Genomic DNA, 25,203 nt, shown 5'->3' with positions numbered 1-25,203 from the left:
TCCTCACTTCATGGCTGCTCTTGTGGAAAACCAAAAAAAAAAAAAAAAAACCTCTAGTCACACACACACACACGTTTTCTCTCTCTTTATCTCTCTTTTTCCTCCTCTTCTCGAGTTCTCATTCAGCTCTGGAGGACCAGCTGTTTTGCTGTATTTTTCTCCGAGCACTTTTCTGCCTGAATGTTTAATGAGAGAGGAATTTGTTTGGGCTGCATGGATGCTGCATTCATTGGCTTTTGAAGCAGCGAGGGCTCAATTCATACATGTGTTGGCTGATTTTAATGCATAAATAAAAGCAAAGCTCTGCTGCTCAATCAGAGCCGGGATACTGTTTGAAGGGGAGTCTTACTGTTTGCTCAATGTGCGTTTTTTCTGTTTTTATTTATCTATTTATTTGGAAGTCTGTGATGTTGATTTTTAGTTGGTTGCCGTTGCTCTAATCCTCACCGCTCTTTCATCTTTCAGCGAATTTGCATTTTGTCATATTTTTGTTTTTCTCATTTCATGAAATACTTTATGTCATTTTGCATCATCTTTAGGGCTGCTACGAATGACTAATGACTATATAATATCCGCAAAGTATTCATAGTGCTTTACACATTTTTTTTTTATGTTACAGCTTTATTCCAAAATGGAGTGAATTAATTTATTTCTTCAACATTCTACAAACAATACCCTAGAATGACCATGTGAAAAAAATGCTTTTGAAATTGTTTTAAATTAAAAAAACAAAAAAACAAACAAACTGAAAAACCACATGTGCATCATTTTTCACAGCCTCTGCTCAATACTTTGTTGATGCACTTCTGGCAGCAATTACTGCCTCAGGTCGTTTTGAATATGATGCCACAAGCTTAACACAACTGTCTTTGGGAATTTTGCCCATTCTTCTTTGCAGTAACTCTCAAGCTCTATCAGGTTGGATGGTAAGCAAGGGTGTGCAGTCATTTTCAAATCTCTCCAGAGATGTTCAATAGGATTTAAGTGTGGGCTCTGGCTGGGCCCCTCAAAGACACTCAAACTCACCAATTTGTTGTGAAGCCACTCTATGATAGCTTGGCGGTGTGCTTTGGGTCATTGTTCTGCCGGAAGATGAACCGTTGCCCCAGTCTGAGGTCAAAAGCACTCTGAAGCAGGTTTTCATTCAGGCTGTCTCTGTACATTGCTGCATTCATCTTCCCTCTATCCTGACTAGTCTTCCAGTTCCTACTGCTGAAAAACATAACCACAGCTTGATGCTGCCACCACCATGCTTTACTGTAGGAACGGTATTAGCCTGGTGATGAGTGGTGCCTGGTTTTCTCCAAACGTAACGCCTGGCATTCACTTCGAAGAGTTTAACTTAGTCTCATCAGAGAAAATAATGTTGTTTCCTATTGTCTGGGAGTCCTTGAAATGCCTTTTGGCAAATTCCAGATGGGAAGTGTCTGGCCACTCTACCATACAGGCCTGATTGGTGGATTGCTGCACAGATGGTTGTCCTTCTGTATGGTTTTCCTCTCTCCACAGAAGAATGCTGGAGCTCATACAGAGTGACCATCAGATTATTGATCACCTCCCTGACAAAGGCTCTTTTAGCTTAGATGGCAGTCAGCTCTAGGAAGAGTCCTGTTGGTTCCAAACGTCTTCCACTTGTGGATGATAGTGACTACTGTGCTCCTTAGAACTTTCAGAGCAGCAGACATTTTTTTCTGTAACTTTCCCCAGCCTTGTGTCTCGAAAGAATCTTGTCTCGGAGGTCTACAGAAAAGTCTTTGTTCTTGGTTTGTGCTTTGACATGCACTGTAGAGTATTGGCCCCAATGATGACCCTTGGGGAACACCGGGTTCATTGTATTATATGTCTAGATTTGTGAACTTGTGTACCAAATGGTTATTAATAATGTACCATGGAAAAAGAGCAGATCTAAAACAAACTCATTACAAAATATTGCAACACATCTGAGCCATCGTGCAGCCAAAGTAAACATTCCTAACAATAATAAAATAAAATAATACAAACGTTCTTTGAATTTAAAAGGAAATTCTGTATATACACGTTTATTTGATCTTCATGCTGCTTGTCACACAATAACATTTCTTTAAAATAGGCAAGAATATAAATAAAGTAGGCTACATCATGTCTGAACATTAACAAATGCAGGCACAGATAAACCTAACAGTTCCAGTGGTTCTCAATTCCAGTCCTTGAACCCCAGCACTTGACTGTTTTGTCTGTTTCTCTTATTTAACACAGGGTTCCGTTTGTTGCTCCCTCAGCACAGGAAATCTATTCTTCACCTCTGATTGTTCAGGGATTTGCACTACACTACATATTGTGGTGTCTTCACACAGACAAAACTGACTTTAAATGTGTTAAGTAATATACACCTGTAAATAAATGTGATATAAATTCACTTACAGCACACTAAATTGAAGTTTGATTGAAAGGTATGTGCACTCCTGAGTCCACTTCAAGGGGGAACTTGATGTCAAATTATAACAAATGTCTATAGTGATAAAAGAAGCATACAACATGTGGAGAGCGATGGATGACTTGAAAAGACAGCACACCAACAACTTATCTTAGAATCCCAAATAACTGCCAACAAAGACTGAGCACAACAAGTAGACTAAAATACATGCAGTATCTCATGGTAGTAAAATAGTTTACAATGACAATTGGATTAAAAATATTGAGGTTGACATATTATTAGCGTCAACTCAGACGTCTAAATCAACAAATCGCAGCAACCCAAATCATTTGGTTTTGTTTTCATTTGTTTTATCTTTTTGTCATGTTTCATCTCTCTTCTCAATTGTTGGCATTCTCTTTTCTTTTTAACTAATCCATCATATTTTACACCCTCTCATTTCTCATTCCTGTATTAATAATTCTGTCCTCTCCTTTGCTCTTCCCTTCCCTTCTCTTCTCTTCTCTTCTCTTCTCTTCTCTTCTCTTCTCTTCTCTTCTCTTCTCTTCTCTTATCTTCTCTCATTTCTGTATTTATATGTTGCCTCTCATCTCATTTTTGTCCTCTCTTTTCCATGTATTTCCGTTTAGCCTGTCACCTCTTCTCTCATCTCTGTATTGACATGTTGCATTTCTTCTCATCTCGACTCATCTCTAGCACCTGTATAGTAACGCCATATTGTCTCATCTCATCGGATCTCTCATTCCTGTATTTATATTCATCTTCTCTATTATTCCTTAACTTATATTTTGCCTTATATTTTCTTTATATTTTGTGCGTCTCATCTTGTTTTGACCTCATCGTTTTTCCTCTCCCATACCTGTATGTATATTTTGTCTCTTATCTCATCTCGTTTCATATCCTTTCTTATTCCTGTATTTATATTTTGCCTCTCATCTAGTCTCATTTCATCTCATCTTCTCTTTCATTCCTGGATTTATATTTTGCCTCTCCCTCTCATCTCGCCACACCTTGTCTCTTCTCTCTCATATCTGTATTTATATTTTGTCTTTTGTGTGGATGGTCAATTATGATATACTGAAATGAAAAAGAGACTGCTAGCAAACATCGAGTTGCATGTATTTTTAATGATTTTGGACCGTCAGAATGTCATTGTATTGATGTAAATATACATATATTTGTTTCCTGTCAAATTAGATTTTTGAAGGTAAGGGTAAATATTTATTGTGCAGTTGGTTATGTGTGTTGAGGTGAATGTAAGATTTTTTTAATCATCGAGTGATTATCAAATGTATACTTTAATGTTATCTGTCGGATTTTCATTGGATTGATGTTTACTTGGTAAATGTGGTTAATCATGGAATAATTAAATGAAAAGGAGAGTCACCGTCTAAGTAATGACGCATTGTGATTGACTGGTGTAAGGAAACCATACTTTTGCATGTGAGCCAAGCCAAAACTGATTGTGTGGGCCAGAGAAACTTTGCTATGTGGGTTCTCTCAGCTAAGAACAGGAAACTGAGGCTATAATTTGCAAAGGCTCACCAAATTTATTCAATAGAAGATTGGAAAAACATTGCCTGTTCTAAATTTCGATTTCTGCTGTGACATTTGGATGGTAGCATCAGAATTTGGCATGAACAATATGAAAGCATGGATGAAAGCATGGTTCAGGCTGCAGGTGGAGGTGTAATGGTGTATTTTCTTGGCACACTTTGGACCCATTAATACCAACTGAGCATCATGTCAGTGCCACAGCCAACCTGAGTATTGTTGCTGACCATGTCCATCCCACACTGAGGAAGGCATTGTGCCGAAATGTTTGTATTTAAATTACCCGAAGAATGTAAAAAAAATAATAATAAAAACAGTACGAACCAATTAGTTGATGAGTGAGAATCATTACCTTTTTAAATATCAGCATTGATTCATCTGGTCTCCTCTCCTTATTCCTGCATTTATATGTTGCCTCTCACCTCATCTCTTTATGTTTTCCCTCTCATCTTGCCTCACCTCATCTTTTCCTCTCTCATACCAGTGTATTCCCTTCCCATACCTGAGAAGTTAGCTCACTTTGAACCACAACCCAACGTCTAATTTCAATCTAATAAATATAAATATCTGAAAAATATAAAAAGGTCACACAGATTAGTCTCTTTTTGCAGTTTAAGGAGCAGACCGTAGACACGAGTAAATACAAAAGTTCATTAACAAAAATTCTTTAAAAAGACAAACACTAAAATAGGTCCTAAAGGGCCGTCAGCTCTGGAGAGCCTCACAAAAAGCACTGAAAGTCTTTAACATTCAACCCACACATAGAAAATGCTCAATATCATACTCTCAAATCAATGTTCTTAAATTAAGGCATTAACTCACAGGACCGGGGCTAGGAGTGATCAACCATGAAAGTTATCCACCATACACTTTTGCAGTATATCAAAAAAATAAATAAAATAAAGTGTTCCACAGCACACATTGGCACAGAAGCACTACCACCACCACCAAAAAAGATCCTTCACCTGTGGGCCCCCAGCTCCTGCAAGTAAAAGAATAGAACAAAAGCCACCAATGGGAAACGGGCTTCACTTTCAAACCAGTTAATTTTACACAAAGCACAGACACAGAAGTCAGTCATTCAGAGCTCAATACAGATTGATAAAGAGGGCCTCTTAAAATGGATTCATTAAATAGAGTCACAGAAAAGTAACATTCACAAAATACACTGTAGTGCAAATAAAACGTGGACACAATTTCACCACATCAATGACAAATCGCTCAAAGTTGACAGCTCCAGGGGCCTCATGTATCAACGCTGCGTACGCACAAAAACTTTGCGTACGCCAGGTTTCACGCTCAGAATCGCTCACGTTTGGATTTACTAACAATGAACTGAACGTGGGAATGTGCGCAGGTTCACGGCAGCTTTCTGGCAGGCGTACGCACATTTTTTGTGCGTGTGTGTTTTATTTCCATTGGCGACTCCTAGAGGCAGTTGTGTTAAATTCTTCTCTACAAAGTGTCTGATCCTTGCAATGGCAGCTGTATGAGACGGGTTCATCTAGTAGGTATGTAAGATTTCCATACCATACAGTTGAGCAGCTAAACATTAAAGCACAATTTGCAGCAGTCGCCTGTTTTCCCAATGTAATCTGAGCTATCTACTGCACACACATTGCTATAAAGACACTATCTGAAGATGAATTTGCATGCGTGAATCAGAAACATTTCCATTCAATAAATGTGCAAATAAAATATGATGCACAAACTTATTGATGATTCCTACTTGTCTTTCTCGTGATAAATAGTGGCCAAAATCTGATTTGTAGCGGGAAAAAAAAGAAGAATGAGTTAATCTGACACTGGATTCGAACCGAGTTTACGCTCGAACGTGTCAATTCATGAACACATGCATCGTATGAGCTGCGCCACTGAGACTACTAAGGGTAGTGCAACATTTTATAGATATAAACCACACTATTTCTTTCTTAAATGCACTCAGTGCGATGTTCAGACCCAACTGTGTTGACCGTATCAGCTAAACTCTCCCACTCTATTTTTCTCTTTTGTTGTTAATTCCGGAGAACAAACTTGCAAATAACACCGCTTTTCTCCGGTCTACCTCCGAAAGCAGCACCTCCAATTCACATTCTGTTCAAAGTTTCTCTTTTTGCTTGATTTTGCCGTTGCATTTTCGTTGGGTTTTTCCATTAGCATAGTCATTAGCATATTCATACAGGGGAGGAGGCAGGGAGGGGTTTTGTGCTCGTGCATGTTGCGCTCAGTTTCACGTTCATTCGGATGTACAAAAGAATATGCGTGAGATTCGGCGTACGCAGTGTTTCATACATCTGAATTTTTTTCTGCGTACGCACATTTACAGCTTTGTGCGTACGCAATATTTTAGTAAGATTTCCACGCAAGTCTTCGTACATGAGGCCCCAGGTCTTCCAATGCAACTGGACCTTCCAGTCACTTTAAAATTCAATAAAAAGGGGTTTAGAAAGTTCAGTTAGCACTCACACAGTAGCATCGCTCAAAGTAGCATCGTTTAGAAAGTAGCATTAAATGCTTCTGGATAGTAGCATGAACCGCAGCGACAGAAATGTGGGCACATTTACGATCCAAGCAAGAAGGAGAATCCTATAACAAACAAACACACATCCACACACGAATAAAAATCATTGCATTGGTTAACACTTCCACTTACAACCGCATGCAAAACACTTACCTAACATGAATGAGGTGTTCTTATATCAAATTCACCAATCGATATAAAGTCTCCAACTGCACTAAAACTGACAGTGGGGCAGTCAGTCGTGCAATCAGTCTAAACAAATGCAACAACACAGGGTCAGCATTCACCCCCCCCCCCCAGCCACTGAACAATTAGCAAACCGCTATGCTAACTGCATCTTACCTGAAAGCCATTGCCGGCACCCACCCACACAGGAAGTGGAATTCAGAAAATGCCTCACGACAGGCTACAGCTCTCAGCACTAAATAGGGGAGTTCTCTGCATTGATTGGTCATTGCAGAAGTCAATCATCATGACATACGTCTTGCCCAAGTGTGCCGCAAGCCTACGTTTGAGTGAAGGTTTCGGCCGTTAGATCGCCCCCTGGGGGCTGGCTGCAGTACAAGTCATAAAGCCCGCCTCCTCCGTGTTAATGAAGGAGACTTGAGCCCAAATAAAAAAAAATATTACACTTGCAATAAAATGTCCCGAAAGATAGTTCTGGTCGATTAAGGCACTGGTTATTGTGCTGAAATAGGTGCAGATCTTCATTTTTGTAAACAGTTTGTTTTTAGCAGTAATTTAATGCTGGGCGTGTCATCGTGATTGACAGCTGTGATTGACAGTTTCTCAAAGCAGCGCGTCTGAGCTTCGGCAGGAGGCTGAAGTGTTATTAATCGATTTCTGTGTTATTTTACCATGACAAAATGAGGTCAGCAGTAAACTATAGTTTCTGACATACATGATCCTGGTGGAACACTGTTTATTCGCTAAGTTCAGGGCTTTTTTCGGGCTTTATTAGTTTGCTGATACACGCCTAGCCACCCAGATAGCAAAACACAGTTCCGGCTAGATTCTCGCCTGCCGGAGACTTATCTCTTAGAGCTCAGACTGACTAACGTTACCTCTGCTGGACCTACTCCGGATGCCTGGACTCACTGCCCGATTCCAGTCCGAGTCAATCGAGCCAGATGCGGCGGCCGAGCGAGCAGGCGCTGCCGCATACGAGCCGGAATCAGCCCGCGACGCCGCGAGTAAGTTATGCGCTGCGGCCTGGAGCTGGCGCAATTGAATATATAAAACCCTCATATTTGTTAACGTTATTACATCCATTTGTGTTGATATGACAGCAAACGCATGCTGAGAAGTTCGGGGGGCGTAGTTGATTTTACATAAAGCGTTTGATTGGAAGCTCGACTCTGCTCATTTTCGCGGCTCCTCCTCTGGCTCCATCAGACAATCCTTCTGCGCATGTCTGGCTCCAATTTCAGCAGTCTTTTGCGACAGTTTGTGCCCGTCAAGCAGGCGTTTTGCCCTCAAGGCGTTCAATGGGAAAAAGGGCTGTCGCGTCGTCCATATTTTTTACAGTCATTGGTCTTGCCCCATATCACACCTGCATTTATATGTTGCCTCTCCTCTCATCACATCTCATTTCCTCTTTTCTTCCTGTATTTATATGTTGCCTGTCATTTAATCTCTTCTTGTATCATTCTGTTTCATCTCATTTGACCTCATCTTTAATGTGTAATTATATTATGTTTCCAATCTCGTCTCATCTCCTCTTCTCTCCTTGTTCCTGTATTTTTTGCGTTTTATCTCCTCATTCCTGTATTTTGTATTTATATCTCGTTTTTTCTCACCTTCTCTCAGTTCATCTCCTCTCCTATCAACTCTTTTCTGCTTTTATAACTTGTTTCTCCTCTCTTCTCCTCATGGCTCTCAGTGTACCATGGTCTAGTACCATGTTCTTCAAAGCGTGAGCTGAGAGCAGTAGATCACAGACAGGTCTGTGCAAGTGAAAGGTTAATGGATGGCCTTTGAATATATATTGGGAGTGTGGGAGGAGGGGGAGCCAGCAAGAGTGGCGGCGATGTGTTCTTTCAAATGCAGCCTTTGAAGATGCTCCTCTCTCCTGTCTGTGTGTTTTTTCAGCGTGTGTGTCTCCACTGATGAGAGACAGGGGCTGTGTCTGAAGCCCTGCATTATCTGCTGTCTGGTTTGGTCTGCACATTTTCCTTTATTCATTTTTGTGTCTCTGCGTGTGTGCGCTGTGGGATGGGCATTATGGAGACGTCTAGTTTTCACACCAATGTGTGACTGTGTCATCACTTTGTTCTGGGATGTTGCATTTACACGTGTGCTCGGGTCACTGAGTACATGTGTTAGTGTTCTCTACCGCCACTGAAAAATGATCACCAGTACCCAAAGACAAGCGTACAGAGAGACTGGGATGAGGTAGAAAGCATATACACAAAAAAGATAGAAAATAAGACATAAAAGAGACCAACAATTAGGACATAACAGAAAAGCCTCAAAACTCAAAGCATGGCGATTTGGGAATGAAGTAAACAAGATACAATTGTGTTGTGAAAATATGGGAACATGGACCACAAAACTAGTCTAACAATGCACCTGTATATTTCTTGCAATAGCCAAATAATAAATAAAATTAGTTTTTCTTTCATGCCAAACATCATTAGAATATAAAGTAAAAATCATGTTTCATAAATACACTATCCGGCCACTTACTTGCAAATTTCTAATCAGCCAATCACACAGCATGAACTCAATGCATGTAGACATGGTCAAGACAATCTTCCCCAGTTCAAACTGAGCATCAGAATGGGATAGAATTGTAATTTAAGTGACTTTGAATGTGACATGGTTGTTGATGCCAGACAGGCTGGTCTAAATATTTGAGAAATTACTGATCTACTGGGATTTTCACGCACAACCATAGCTAGGGTTTACAAAGAATGGTCCAGCAAAGAAAAAAAAATCCAGTGTGTGGCAGTTCTGTGGGTGCAAATGCTTTGTTTATGCCAGATGTCAGAGAAGAATTGCCAGATTGGCTCAATCTGATAGAAAAGCAACAGTAACTCAAATAACCACTTGTTACAATCGGGATATGCAGAAGAGCATTTCTAAATGCACAACATGTCCAACATTGAGGCTAGAGCAGCAGAAGACCACACTGGGTGTCATTTCCCAAGTAGCAAATAATTCTGGCCAAAATTTGGCATAAAGCTGGCACAGGTGGCATTCGTCCAGCACTGGCAAACAGCATATGGGCCACTTATTGGCCCAAGTTTGGCAGAGGTGGTGCTGTCTTTAAGGCAGCAGACAAGACTTGGGCCAGATTTCAAAAGTAGTATTTGGACTATATGTAAAATAAATAAATAAATAAATAAATAAATAAATAAATAAATAAATAAATAAATAAATAAATAAATAAATGTGGGCCACGTACGTTTGACGTATAATGACTTTGGTAGGTTTAAATCGCTTTGAGAAAAATTACGCCAAAAGCAAAATGCTTCATTGGTTTATCAAATTAATTACAGTTGTGATATTTGGCCCAGTTATGGATTGTTAACTTGGCTGAGACTTGGCCCAGTTATGGTTCATGTTTGGCCCTTCTATGGAAGCCAGACTTGGTCCAATCATGTACCGTACTTTTGCATGTGGGCCAAGCAAAAACTGATTGTGTGGGCCAGATCTGGGCCAGAGAAATTTTGCTATGTGGGTTCTCTCAGCCAAGAACAGGAAACTGAGGCTACAATTTGCACAGGCGCACCAAAATTATTCAATAGATGATTGGAAAAACATTGCCTGTTCTAAGTTTTGATTTCTGTTGTGACATGTGGATGGTAGTGTCAGAATTTGGCGTGAACAATATGAAAGCATAGATTAAAGCACGGTTTAGGTGTAATGGTGTAGGGGATATTTTCTTGGCACACGTTGGACCCATTAATACCAACTGAGCATCATGTCAGTGCCACAGCCTACCTAAGTGCTGTTGCTGACCATGTCCATCCCTTTATGACAACACTTTACCTATCTTCTGATGGCTACTTCCAGCAAGATAACGCACCATGTCATAAAGTTCAAATCATCGCAGACTGGTGTCTTGAACATGACATTTAGTTCACTGTACTTAAATGGCCTCCACAGTCACCAGAACTCAATCTAATAGAGCACCTTTGGGACGTTGTGGAACTGGAGATTCGCATCATGGATGTGCATCCAACAATTCAATTTTGTCTACTTTATTTTGGGGATTTTTGGATTGTACGGGTTTGCACTGTAAATAAACGCACCTTTGCACCATAGTGCTACGTCAGCTGAGTCATCGTTTATTTTTGTCTTGTTTCACACATACCCTAACAATGCCTCTGTGTGACACAATCAAAAATAATGGTATCCGAGCTGTCACTGGGGTGATACCTTACACATATTGGTACCTCAAAAGTATACGTTAGTACCTAAAAAATTTAAGAGGACCACTTTTGTACTTTTAAACGTTCATGAAACCCTCGAGTACTGTTTTGAGATTTTAACAGATTTGTGTGTTGAGAATCAGTTAAGATAATGTTAGCACCTGTTAGCTTTAATTGTGAGAAAGAAAAAAAAAAACAGAATAATTTAGCTTTTGTCAGCTAGTGTCATCTTCCAGGTTTAAAATGATTTTGGGGCGGAATCAAAATCGGTGACATATCGCAAAAACCGCAAGTGCAAGATGACGCATTGGTTTCTTATAATTATTCATAACAGAGTTTTCTTATCCTATGAGAATAGCTGTTTTTTTAATTTTTCATGACTGTGCATGCTTTCCGAAGACAAGACAGACCTGCCAGTGCCAAGCTGTGAGACCATGTGGTCATGACAGGGTGAGACTGCGTCCACGGACCCACGCCTCACAGTATTTAGCCGTTCAAGAAGGGTTGTTTGTGTTTGTTTCCATGATCCACATGGTTTGTTGCATGTTTTTCCCCGCAATCCTGTCAGGCCCGATACAGCTAAGTGTTTGTGTGCAGCAAGCATTTTTTTCGAGAGAGCAGTACGAGAATTGGAGAATGGCAGACTTTGTCCTTTATCAGTGGAATTCGTTCACATTTAGACACATCGCCATGCTGCTGTGTTCGCCTAAATCCTCCAGATTACCAGCAGGGCTAATGGTTGAAATAGGGAAATAGGCAGGGCAAGAGACCTGCTGCACTAAGTCTGCATTCAGACCCAGGGATTAAGGGAGAAGTCCTCATGTTTATATGAACACAATAAGCGTTATAATTATATAAATTGTGGTTGTGTGTATGTGAAATTACAAATGACAAATGTAGAAGGGCATTAAATTACTGTTTATTTCTTTGCGTTTTAACTTTGTAAACTATAAAAGCATGCGTCTCAAGATTTGTGTCTTATTTTGTGAGCCCACTGAAAGCAGTTGTTCGGTCCCTTCCTTCTCCCCTGCTCTGCTGGCCAAGCCCACTCCTGCCTCTGCTTGTAATATGGACCTTTAAGGTACAAATTTGTACCTTTTGAAAACCTTCTTACTGTGTGGTGACCATGTTAACCATTAGAGATCCATATAGTTATTTTATGTAATATATTCTATTCTATGTTGTTGGCGATTGCTACTGAATTTATTTATTTACTGTAACCCTGTTATTTTTGGACAGTTTGCTTTTAAGTAAATTACAGTAGTTATGATGTGCATAGGATATTTCATCAATGTCACTGAAGCTTGAAAGACTCCTGAAACATAAAAGCATAAAAGCATTTCTTCTTTGTATTACTGTATGTTGTGTCACACTTGTGCACAGAAATATAATGCTGGAGTTCATTCTGCATCAAAGAAACCCTGCAATCCGAACGTTCTCAAGGGACGGAATAATTTCAGTGGGTCAAGATTTGTGAAAGCAACATGACTTTTATGTAGAGTAGTCATATTTAGGCACATTAAAATGACTGCTTACTTATTCTGTACTCAATTGTTGATACAAATGGTTGCCAGAGGCACCAATTTGATTGAACATAGCAACTTTTTTTTCAAAGTGAAGTGTAGATCTTGATTAATCCTCTGAAAATGTTTAATAATAAATGTTCTGAAAGCGTCTCCCGAATGTCCTTCAGACGGCATAAAGAGAATGGAGATTTTACAAAAAATGACATCCAGATGAAAGCACGAGTGTCAGATTAACGTTGTGACATTGTGCGTATGCTCTCAGGGTGAGAGAGTGGAGGAACAGCCGAACTGTCTTACTTTATTTCTCCTTGACTTGCGCACTCTATTCTCCCCTCTTGGCCTATTTGCTCCCTCCCTCTCCGTCTTTTTTTGATTAGGGAAGGCAGTATTGAGTTTCCATTTATATCCGTTTATAATGCGGCTGCCATTAGCTTATGACAGGCTGGACTAACCCGAAGTCTCTGGTGGCATTATGCCGCTAGTTTTATCCTTTGCCCTATGAAGTAGTTTTATTACCTCTACGCAAATGAAATCACAAGGGGTCGGAGACCGTAGCGTGGCCTGAATTGATGGCTGTATTTCAGAATATGGGGGCAGAGAAACACTAGGACACCAGTGTTTAGATTCAAGGTGAGACTTTGATAGGGGCCAATTAAGTTTCAAATAGCTGGAAATAGCTGAAAAAGAGGTGTCCAGATTCAAAGCAATGTAATTTTGTCAATTAACCAAATTGTGGGTAATTTAAAAAAATATCCAAAAATAAAATAAATAATAGATATTTATTTTTTTGTAATGGTAATAGATGCTAAAATGACAAAAAAATCATTAATTTTCCTTCGGCTTAGTCCCTTATTTATAAAGGGGTTGAACTTGCGGAATAAATCACAAACTATTTCTGTATATGGGAAATTTTGCAGAAAACCAGAGCACCCTGAGGAAACTTGAATGCAAACACGGGAAAAACAGCTCAGAAATGCCAATTCATTCATTCATTCATTCATTCATTCATTCATTCATTCATTAATCCATGCATTCATCTGTCTGTCCTTTCATTCATTCGTTCACTCGTTCATTCATTCATTCATTCATTCATTCATTCATTCATTCAATAAACCTTTCATTCGTTAATTCATTCAGTATTCAATTAATTCATTCACACAATCATTCATTCATCTATCCATCTGTTCATTCATTCATTCATTCATTCATTCATTCATTCATTCATTCATTCATTCATTTAATGATTCATTAATTATTTAATTCATTCATTCATTCATTCATTCATCTATTCAATCATTAATTTATATATTTATTCAATAAAAATATATCTATCCGTCCCTCCATCCCTCCATCCATCCATCCATTCATTCATTCATTCATTTATCCATTCATTCATTCATTCATTCATTCATTCATTCATTCATTCATTCATTCATTCATTCATTCATTTATTCATTCATTTATTCATTCATTCAATAATCCATTCATTTATTCATACATCTATTCATTCATTCTCTTATCTATTCATCTAATATTTATTTAATAAAATCATTCATGCATCCATCCATCCATCCATCCATCTATCTGTCCGTTATCTGTTTGTCAGTCTGACTGTTCGTTCACTCATTCATTGGTTAACTAGTTTATTCAATAATCCATTGATTCATTTGTTAAGTCGTTATTTAATCAATTTATGCATACACTTGTTCATCCATCCATCCATCCATCCATCCATCCATCCTTCCATCCATCCATCCATCCATCCATCCATCCATCCATCCATCCATCCATCCATCCATCCATCCATCCATCCATCCATTCATTCATTCATTCATTCATCCATTCATTCGTTTATTCATTCATTCATTCATTCATGCATTCTTTCTTTCTTAAATTTAAGTTATGCTATATTGTTATTGTCACAAATAACTAAATAACTTTCGCTGATACTTTAAAGATTTGATACGAACGAACCCAACTGGTAAAACATTTTAATTTAAATAAAAAATAAAAAATAAAAATAAAAATAAACTATCCCAGTGTTACGATATCTAAGCTGAAATAATACTGTGAAGTCCTACAGTTAATATATTGAACTAAAGTGTTATCTAAATATTTCAAGGCTGTGGGCCCGGGCCGGTGGCAAGGTTAGTTTGGTGAAGTGTGTTGATTTGGTCACGTTGCGCGAGTACTCAACAGGAAGTGCATGCCGCTTTGTGTGGTCAGGCCTTGGTCATTAATCTCTCGCTCTTTCTCTCAGTCCTAATCTTAATCCTAGCGTTTCCAGTGGTTGTTCTCTCTCTCCGCCTGGCCATGAGGCTGATGGAGGGTGTGGGGTGTGATGTGTGGCGCTGGGAGAGGCGTGTGGTGTGATGTGGACACATGGGTGTGTGTGTGAGAGTGAGACGTGGGATGCAGTGCTGGGCTGTAATTGGGTTCGGTGCGGGTGGTTGTGATAGCCGGAGAGCTGGAGACAGACTGGAGAGAAAGAGAAACACGCGTCGCTTGGGGATGAGAGACTCAAAGTGACCTTCAGCCTTGTTGGCTGAGGGTAAAAATATTTTGTCTTGGAATATGTTTTCAGAATTTCATCTCTGCTCAAGGAGTCTGATGCAGTGGTCAGAATACATGATATAAGGCCGTTTTTAATGTGATACAGTAAATTTGACGTACAGCGTGTTGTGGTGATTCTTAAGCAATCTAACTATACTCATTTTTGTACATTTATTCATACATTTAAATCTACAATTTGAAATAAATGATGCTGAAGACACATGTCAAGATACCTGTGATTTATTATTATTTTTTTTATAACTGAATCAATGGCATCATGTTAAACATATTAGGAGAATGAAGAAATGTTCCAAAAACTGTGCGATAAGATGAATGCGCGCTGTGTGATTCTGCTGTGAGGTCTGAAGTCAAACCCAATCAAGAGAGTCAGACTCAATTTAGATTGACAAACTCGATTAGATTTATAACTGTGGACCAGAGATCACTAATATGTGCAATGATCTGGAATGGCACAATTATATAATGTCTTCAATTATATTCATTAGGGGACATATTTTTATTGATATTTGGTTCATTACTTATTTATCTGAGTGTAATCTGATTAAACTTATATTGTTTCGATGATCGCTTTCGATCACATTTTATATACTGAAAAAATAGATTTTCTTACTTAGAGCTTCTGTCTCATTTATAGTCCAATATTCTGATAATGATTATTAATTTATTTTAATTTCAGTATATATATATATATATATATATATATATATATATATATATATATATATATATATATATATATATATATTTGTTTTATTTCGGCTAGAGTAAAATCAGTTAATTTTTTAAACACCATTTTAAGGTCGAAATTATTCAGCCCCAAATTTTTTTGTTGGTCTACAGAACAAACTATTGTTACACAGTGACTTGCCCAATTACCCTAACCTGCCTAATTAACCTAATTAACCTAGTTAAGCCTTTAAATGTCACTTTTTTAGCTGTATAGAAGTGTAAAATAAATCTCTCCTAAACAGAAATTGGGGAAAAACATTAACAGGGCCAATAATTCAGGGAGGGCCAATAATTCTGACTAGTTATATACTGTGGTGGTGCAGTAGGTAGCATTTCGGTGTTGAATTTGCATGTTCTCCCCATGTTCGCATGGGTTTCCTCCATAAGTCCAAAGACATGTGGTATAGGTGAATCGAGTAATCTAAAATTGGCCATAGTCTATGTGTGTGAATGGATGTTTCCCAGTAAGGAGTTGCAGCTGAAAGGGCATTTGCCGCGTAAAACATATGCTGCATTAGTTGGCTGTTCATTCTGTTGTGGCCACCCCAGATTTATAAGCCAAAAAGAAAATTAATAAATGAATGAATCTCTGTGTATATGAACAAAAAAATCAAACACAGAGTCTCAAAAACACTTTTATACAACGAACTACCTTCATCTGCTTTTAATTCACATCTGCAGCTGCCATCAGAAAAGCAAATACAATTGCTCATTCACAAACATCACTTGCACTTTACAAAAGCTATATTTGAATGATTCTCTAGTGTAATGTCTAAAGTGATGACAAATCAGGCGATTTTTGCTCACATTTAAGGATGTGATGCTGAACATTTGCGAGTATTTCTCTGTTATTAATCGGATTTCAATATAAGTGAATAAATAATTAACCAATAATTAACCCAGAAAAAGCCAGAGCAAAGCAAACACACAAAAGAGAGACTTAGAATGTCATTTTCTTGTCCTGTAATGATATGTTTAGTTGTAATTTGAAACTTACGCTGAAAAAACGTTGAGTTTTTCTCCCTTTAAGGATTTATTATGTAGAATCTGTCACCATCTTGTGGCAGAACATCTTTGCTCTGCTCAATGACAGTTGGATGGCTGCCAACACTCTGAATCTCTGAAATAATGAATAATTATTATAGACGCTATCCTTATAAATCAACTGCATAGATGCAATCTAAACAACTACATTCTTGTCTAATAAAGCGTTATAAGTACATTATGTTGTCCAACAGCTGCAATATTTGTCAAACGATACTTAGTTTATTGATCTGTTGTCACTCTATGTGGGCAGAGTAATACACAACGAGGCTGTAGGAGTGCTGTTATTGCAGAATACTGTACGCCTATCAGCCAATCAGCCAATCAGCCATATATATATATATATATATATATATATATATATATATATATATATATATATATATATATATATATATATATATATATATATATTAGTGTTTATTATAAAGTCGTTAGTCATTAGTAGCAGCCCTAAAGATTATTAACAAAATAGTGCATGCATAAAAGCATACAGAATTTAAGGCCACTTAAAGGAAGAGTTTACCCGAAAATGAAAAATTACTCACTATTTATGCACCCTAAAGTAGTTCCAAACTTTTATTTGAATATATTTTGAAGAATGTTGAGAAAGGATAGTCATTGACACCCATAGTAAGATGAACCTGAAAATAAACTACTACTTTACCATGAAAGTCAATTGCAACCAGATTTTAAAATCCACATCCTTCAAAATATATTATTTTGTCTTCAACAGAAGAAAGAAAGACAAACAGGTTTGGAACAAATGGATGTTGAATAAATGATGGCAGAATTTCCTTTTTTGTGTGGGTTTGAACTACCCCTTTAAAATAAACCGTGAGCCAGTTATGTGGAGTAGTTTGTTACAGAATGCTCGACTTTAAGTAATACATTATACGCACAAATGTTTTATTCAGACTTGCAAGAACTGGACTAATTAGAATTGTTTGGTCACATACAACTAATTTTAGCGAGGCCAAACTTGCTGACATACAGGCACTGGCCTCCTGTTTTGAACTGCTCGCATCACTGTAGTGCTGGCGCGGCAGCCATTCCGGCTCTTAATGGTGCTGGTTTCCAGAGCTTGAGCTGTGTGCTAATGAGCAACTGAGCGATTAAGTGGCGCCTGGAGATGCAGAGAAAGAGAAAGGAAAAAGCTGATGGCATCCGCACTCGACCAGTTCGCCCTGCAGTATTTTTATCCCTGCTTCTCAATATTAAAGCTCCTAATTGTGTAATCAGTCAATGCTTCATTAATTGATTGGCAGCTCTGATAATCAGGTATTTTAAAGTCAATTCAGTTGATTGACTTGGATTTTTTATTTTTTTTTTGTACAGCTTTAGGAGTTCACCGGGATATGAATAATTTAGTGAGAATCGCTCCTTGTCATAGATCACAGCGTGTGTGACTCGTGACAAATGACTGATGCGTGTAGGTGAGCGCTGATGTATTACGCTTAATTAGAAGACATTTTTATTATGTCTATTTCTCATTTCTGTGTGGATTTATTTTTAGGGTTAAGCGTTTTTAAACGAACGAACACATTTACACTATTTGTGACCCTGGATCACAAAAGACTACAAATATTTCTATTATTTAATTTTTGTTCAATAATCTGTTTATAAAAGCTAGATTGTTTACACAGGTTTATTTTTGACCTTTTTTATACAGACCATTTACTCCATTCAGCTTCATGAATGATTTAAATGACATATTTTAGTAAATAACCTAAATATTAACTCAAAAAAGTCTTACAGACTTGAAATAAAATAATTATCATCATTGACTGTGTCACCCTAAATGTTTCTTTACAATTTATATAAATAACTATTAATAACTAAATTATTTAAATAACTAGATTAAACAATTATAAAGTAATTGATAAGATTCTATATGTTTTTTTTTTTTTTTTTCCCCTGTCTAGCCATTTATACACAAGTTTTAAAAGTGACAGTGATGTACTTGCTCTTTCTGGGAAACTTCTACTTAAAGTGCAGCTCACTTATTTTAGGAATCTCCTTGGGTATATATGGGTAGCAACTGAAATCTGCAGGAAGGTGGCTCTCCAGGAACAGGGTTGGCCTCCCCTGTAATAAATAATACTACTACTAATAATAACATTGTTATTATTTTTAAAACATTTGAATTGTTTATTTGAATCCTAAATTTATTTATTTATTTATTTATTTATTTATTTATTTATTTATTTATTTATGTATTTATTTATTTATTCATTTATTTATTTATTTATTTTTTTTCCATTTGTAAAGATATTGGGGCGAAGCAGTGGCACAGAAAGTAGTGCTGTCGCCTCACAGCAAGAAGGTCGCTGGACTCCTGGTTCGAGCCTCGGCTCAGTTGGCGTTTCTGTGTGGGGTTTGCATGTTCTCCCTGCATTTGCGTGGGTTTCCTCCGAGTGCTCCGATATCCCCCACAGTCCAAAGACATGTGGAACAGGTGAATCGGGTAGGCTAAATTGTCCATAGTGTAAGAGTGTGTGTGTATGTGTGAGTGGATGTTTCCTAGAAATGGGTTGCGGCTGGAAGGGCATCCGCTGCGTAAAAACTTGCTGGATAAGTTAACGGTTCATTCCGCTGTGGCGACCCCAGATTAATAAAGGGACTAAGCCGACAAGAAAATTAATGAATGAATGTAAGGATATTTGTGTATTGCTGCATGTTTTAAGCAATGTCTAATTGAGGCGCACAACTAACGCACTTTGCACTGGACTTTAGACCTGCTTTTAGCTGGTGTATTGATCAGTCTATTTTAGTTCCTCAAAATAGCAATGCGCCAACAATGTGCCTTAACACACCTCTCTTCTAGACCAAAATAACCATGAGTCCAAAAAGTGGAGCAAATGGATTTGCTATTTAAACAATGTGGTGAAAAAACTGAAAAATTAAGGTTGCATTCTTTTGAAAATAGCAACACATTGGTTCAAACGGGGGCAGACACGTCTTGCATCTTATTGCGCAGGGTGTATAATAGGGCTCATTGTTTTTGTGTACCTACAGTACTTGCTTGCTTACTTTGGATATTTTTTTTTTTGAGCACAAAGTATATCAAATTCAAAAATGGTCCCTATTTATTTTCTTTGTTTAGTAATATTTGTGTCTAGGTGGATTTTTTATTGAAGCAATTGAAAAAAAAAAAAAAACCTCTACTGGTTCAGCAGTTTTAAGAAATTTTAACTCCAAATGCAATGGTTTATTTTCAAGGCTCTAACTTTCACAGTCATATGTAACAAACATTACCAAAAAAGTACATTTCAAAGAGTTTTATGCATTAGGGTTGTGCGATGTTGACAAGAAATGTGATATTTGGTTCGATTCAATATACACTTTTATTTAAAAATGTTGTAAGCAACTTGTTTTATATTATTTTGGGAAAGCGATAGCATCACTACAACTTCTGAAGTGAACAGTTTTTATTGCTGCATCTAATCAAATCAGACATTTTTTTTTAACAATGTAAGCAAACAAAAGTAAAACCATCACCACTTTCTGCTCTATCAGACATGAAGGTACTCCAAAGCCCAACAGATTTTACAATAGTGTATTTTAATTCAATCCAGCATGTCTCTTAATCTCAGTCACCATTGTTTAGATCCACGCAATAGATACAGATGGAATTGTGCTTCTCTTTATTTTCTCCTCGTTTTCTATTGGCTCTTGAGTAATTGTGAAGCTCTTGGAATAGTGCAGGCACCCTGTGGACCTTTAATGAGCCAATCAATGCTATATTTTACCATCTACAAGACTGCATACCAGTGTCTGCATTTTGTTTCCCCTGCTGAGTTCATTCCACCCTTCCTTTCAACTGTCTCACCCCATTTGCGTTTGGCCTGTCCTGTCTACCTCTGTCTGTGTCCTTGCCTGTCTGTGTCGGTCAGTGTTTATGCGTGAGTGTGTGTGCGCGGACTGAGGGCACGGCCTCTATACTCTTCTCTCTAAACCTCCCCCAGGCTTTAATTACTGCATTTGGATAATGAGTCAAATCCAATCACTCTTCTCCACTGTTCGGGAATTAGTATACAGCTCCTATTACGGCAACACCAGCCCTAGTTTCTTCACACCAGCTGCCCTGCACTTACACGTCTTCATTCCTCGTCCCTGATTTTTCCACTTTAGTTGCAAAAAAAAGCACGGGGAGTAGAAAAAATGTGCTGGAAATTTCATTCAACAGGGGGAAATATGGATATATAGCAGAACATTTTTGTAGTTTTTTTTGGCCAAAAAACAAATATCATCGAGAGCCGTGGGCCGAAGTTAAAAATACCAAGCTATACAACATCCAGCTAGCACAATTCATGTGGCTCAAATCCGGCCCACACCAGACACTTACATCCGGCCCACATAGCACATGGAATGATGACATTTGGGAGGTCCTGTGACAAATCCTGTTTGTCAGATCTGGGCCACAAATAAGCTAAATCATTACCATGTATTAGCCAGAATTCAACCAAATGAAATAGAACTGACCCTATTCTGGGCCACAGTTTGCTTTTATCCTGGCCCAGATATGGCCTATTACTTATAATAATGGATTAAACAACGGTAACCATCAGTGAATTATATTATTTCATCACAGGTTGTGTCTTACTTCAATTTGCTTGCTGTATTTAACAAACTTTTTCATGCAAAGTTCTTAAATGTTACCCGAAAGAAAATTTTTATTAAGAGGTTCAGGGCTATGAGCCCAACTAAAGCAAATACTTTTCTCGATAATGGTGACTTTAGTCTATGTGGTCCACATATCATTTTAAGATAACTGGGCCACATTTGCCTTATCTCCTCTGGGCCGCTTTAGGCTCACAGCCACATTAGCCAGAGCTTACTTCTCAAACAATGTAACGCATACGCGTAGCACAAGCTGTGTGATTGGTCGGCTTGGTAGCTCTTAAGGTTCCTCAGCATCTGGTCACGCACCAGCCGACTGAAGGAAAGTTTCTTCCCTCAGACTATCAGGCTGATGAAAACTTAACACACCCCACACAAACTCTTTCATACCTCTCACTGCACACTGTCATCATGTAGCATGCACTGCACTTTAAGCAATCCATACTTAAAACAATACTGCCTACAACTATGTGTACACCTATTCGTTGTACATATTGCTGCCAAATTTACATTGTCCATTTTTTTGGGGAGTATGCTGTTGTATGTTGTTGGATTTTGCACTGTCTGAATTTTGCACTGTCATTTTATTTGCACTGTCTGTATTTTGCATTGTCTGGAGCCAGCACCTAAGCTTTTCACTCATCGTAGCACACGTGCTGCTGACGATGTGACAATAAAAGTGATTTGATTTGATTTGATTTGATTTTGAGTGGAGTTGAGCGAACATAATGCAGCAAGAGTGAAGTCCTGTGAAGGAGCTCTGAATGGAGACGGTTGTTTTGTGTTTAACTCATGGTTAAAACTATTGCACATCCGCCGGTTATAGCCTCAAAATCAGCAAATTTGAGCCACTTGTACTTAAAGGAAAGGTTTTCAGAAAAAACAAAACACCAGTGAAGAAACTCGACACATAGAACCACAAACACCTACTGCCAGCTAATGTTTTCGGAAGTGCAACAGAAACAGCGCGCAGAAGTATAAATGCACGGCTACCCACAAGGCTTGTGCCGTGGGTCACACCAATCACTTGACGCAGAAGTATAAACCAGGCTTTACAAGTCATGCTGCTTACTGTTTACTATAAAAGCTGCCCCAACAGCTTTTTCTCTTCTAGTTTATTTTTGAAAACACTATCAGTAAGGTTTAGGGATGAGGGTTGGTAAGTCAGTCTATAGCAAGCTGAAACTTGCACGACAAACTGATCATATTCTCTCACATACGCATGCAAGACGGATGTTAAGATTTGCAGCAATGTACACAGCATCCTCTAGCGGATATACGAGTAATGGCACATGTGAAAAAAAAAAACCTACCCCATTAACATATTTAAGATTGTTAAATATGTACAAAGTGGCCTCTAGTGGATTTGTGAAAACAAAAACTGTTGCATAGTATAGATTGCCCCGGGCACATATTTTGTGGTTTCAAAATATGTAGCCCTTGGCACATATTTTCAATTGGCCTTGGTAGGAAATGACCATGCTTTAGCTTATTTATATTTAATGAAGGAGCGGTGCATTGAAAGGATATATTATGCATGTATAAAATCACTGCTGTGGCCTACAGGCAATGCTGAGAAAGCTGCTGTGAAACTGTAGCCTGTCATATCTGTAATTAGATTATGCATAGCTATGTTTTATAAAAGGACATTGGTCAAATGACAGATAAAACAGGAGAACTGCTGGAGCTTTTCGTGAAATGGAAGCATTGAATTGCAATAAATGTCCACTTAGTGTACTTCAAATCTTGAAATAGTTAATGGTTTATAGACAGAAACCTTTGTAGTTTTAAGTTGTGTTTTATGACAACAACAAGTTTGCATTAGATAATGTGGTAACACGTCATTTTGATGGTTCATTTGATGTTAGTAGACTATCTGCTTAATATCTGTTGACACAGTCATGTCAACTTACACTAACCCTAACCCCAACAGTCTATTTATAATCTAATGAGATTCATTAGTTAGTTCATGACCTAGTCATAGTTGTTAGATTCATTGTTAGTTCATGTTATCTGACAGTGCAATAACTAATGTTAACAAGCATGAATATGGACTTTAGCAACGCAGTAAATGCTGAAATATGATTAACAATTGATGTAAAAGTATTATTCATACTTATGTTGGTCGATACAAAGACTAACATTAGCCAATGTAACCTTATTGTAAAGTATGGTCTGCTTACAATAAAATAAATTGTAATAATTCATTGTCATTTAAATGCATTTAGATGTGTTGTATAACATAGTATTTAGTATTGATTCATATCAATCTTAACTACAGTATTACTTTAAATTTACTTAATTACAGCTCAATTGTAAATGTCTAATCACATATATATTGAAATACATGACATGTGACTTAATAATTACATTATGCCATGGCATATAAATTACATTAAAGTACTATTTAATTAACTGTCCATGCTTGTCAGTAAGGTACATTCAGTAGTATACATTATATATAGTTTTATTTGACAATAGGGTGATGCAGTGGCGCAGTGGGTAGTACTGTTGCCTCACAGCAAGAAGACATGTGAACAGCCCTGTAAACAACAAAGGAGAACATACAGCAGATACTATTCCTGCTTTTCAGCATGTGGCTTAGCATGACAAAAAGCTTGTATGAGTTTAAAATGACCATGGTTTATTGCTGAGCGCTGTCATTTTATTATTATTGTGTTATGTTTTAATTGTGTACATAAAAATCTCACTTTCTGTGTTGCTCTTCCCCTATAGTTGATATAAAGGGCAAGTGAAAATTATCTGTAAACCAATGGCATTCAGCACTGAGTCTAGTTCTACCTTATTCAACCCAGGCTCATTCAGAAAATGCACCACTATATACATTTCTAGAGATCACCAAATTTGTCCCAGAAGCTACGCTTTTTGCAGTCTTTGTTTTCGTGAATCCACCAAAAAGCTGCTCTGTACGCTTTTTGAGATCTCAGATTTCTCTTGTGCCATTAGCACTTGCTGTTCTTGCGTAATTCCACCAGAGGGTGCTGTTGAATGAATGACCAATCGACGGACTTCCCTCTTTCTTACATAAAACCCAACCAATAGTGTTTTCAAAAATACAAATTGACCCACTTACCCGCTAGAAAAGATTCTATGGGCCCACTCCATTTTGAGGCCCCAAGAGACACTACAAGGGGCCCATTCCACTCACACCATCCCATCACCACCACACTTCACTTTCATCAGTGACACACCGGCCCCCTGGTCTTCACTTTCGTCCGTGACACCATTCCCTCCCTGCTCTTAACTTTTGTCTGTGACACATCCACCACCCAACTCACCTTATCACTTTCATGGGGCCCGTACCGGCCAATGGAGCCCCTGGGACCACCCAGTGGAAACAAGCCATAAGAAGTGTAGTCTTTTATTCTCTGTGATCATTAAAAATTCTATGGCATCTCTTGTAAAAGAATAGCTGTTTATCCTTAGTGTCAGATTAAGCCTTATGGGTTCCTAAATACCCTAATATACTGAACCGGCACTCTCACATTCTCTTTTCTACACCTAAGTATAGCTGATGTGTTTTGTGCTGTGTGAGGACATGACTCTAAAGTATCATCAGTAAATGCCTCATTAATTCAACTCATTTCACTAACCATTAAACTAACGCAATGAAGGAAAGTCACATGTGTAGTCAACAGAATGTCTAAAGGACATCATCAAAATGAAGTGTAATACAGAAAAGGATTCTGACTCACTAAAGCGCGATTTATGGCAGGACTGTTTTGGAGAGTGCATTTGATTGACCTCGGTTTGCTCAGTTATAAAGCTGTCAGTGCAATATAATATGATTTTAAAACCCTGTGATGTAGCGTTTGTGAC

The 25,203-nt window shown here is 38.0% G+C and overlaps 1 protein-coding gene and 2 long non-coding RNA genes across 8 annotated transcripts in view; 1 reads left to right on the top strand and 2 right to left on the bottom strand.

Moving 5' to 3' along the window:
• LOC147846022 (uncharacterized) overlaps positions 1–18,527 on the bottom strand; it is an 885,319-nt gene extending 866,792 nt beyond the window's left edge. Inside the window, exon 1 of the long non-coding RNA XR_015481254.1 lies at positions 18,470–18,527. This is a non-coding gene — a long non-coding RNA (uncharacterized LOC147846022). The remainder of the gene's footprint in view (positions 1–18,469) is intronic.
• adgrl1a (adhesion G protein-coupled receptor L1a) overlaps positions 1–25,203 on the top strand; it is a 374,293-nt gene that overhangs the window by 186,589 nt on the left and 162,501 nt on the right. The window lies entirely within an intron of this gene.
• Positions 4,463–6,742, bottom strand: LOC147846023 (uncharacterized). The gene is made up of 3 exons (XR_015481238.1): positions 6,642–6,742; positions 6,434–6,553; positions 4,463–4,949 (listed from the first exon to the last, which is right to left on the bottom strand). It is a non-coding gene; the product is annotated as an uncharacterized LOC147846023 (long non-coding RNA).

Source organism: Danio rerio, chromosome 3, assembly GCF_052040795.2.
Source record: "Danio rerio strain M-AB ecotype USA chromosome 3, GRCz13ab, whole genome shotgun sequence".
NCBI lineage: Eukaryota > Metazoa > Chordata > Actinopteri > Cypriniformes > Danionidae > Danio > Danio rerio.
Note: the sequence above shows the minus strand (reverse complement) of the source record. Positions and strands in the feature narration are given on the sequence as shown.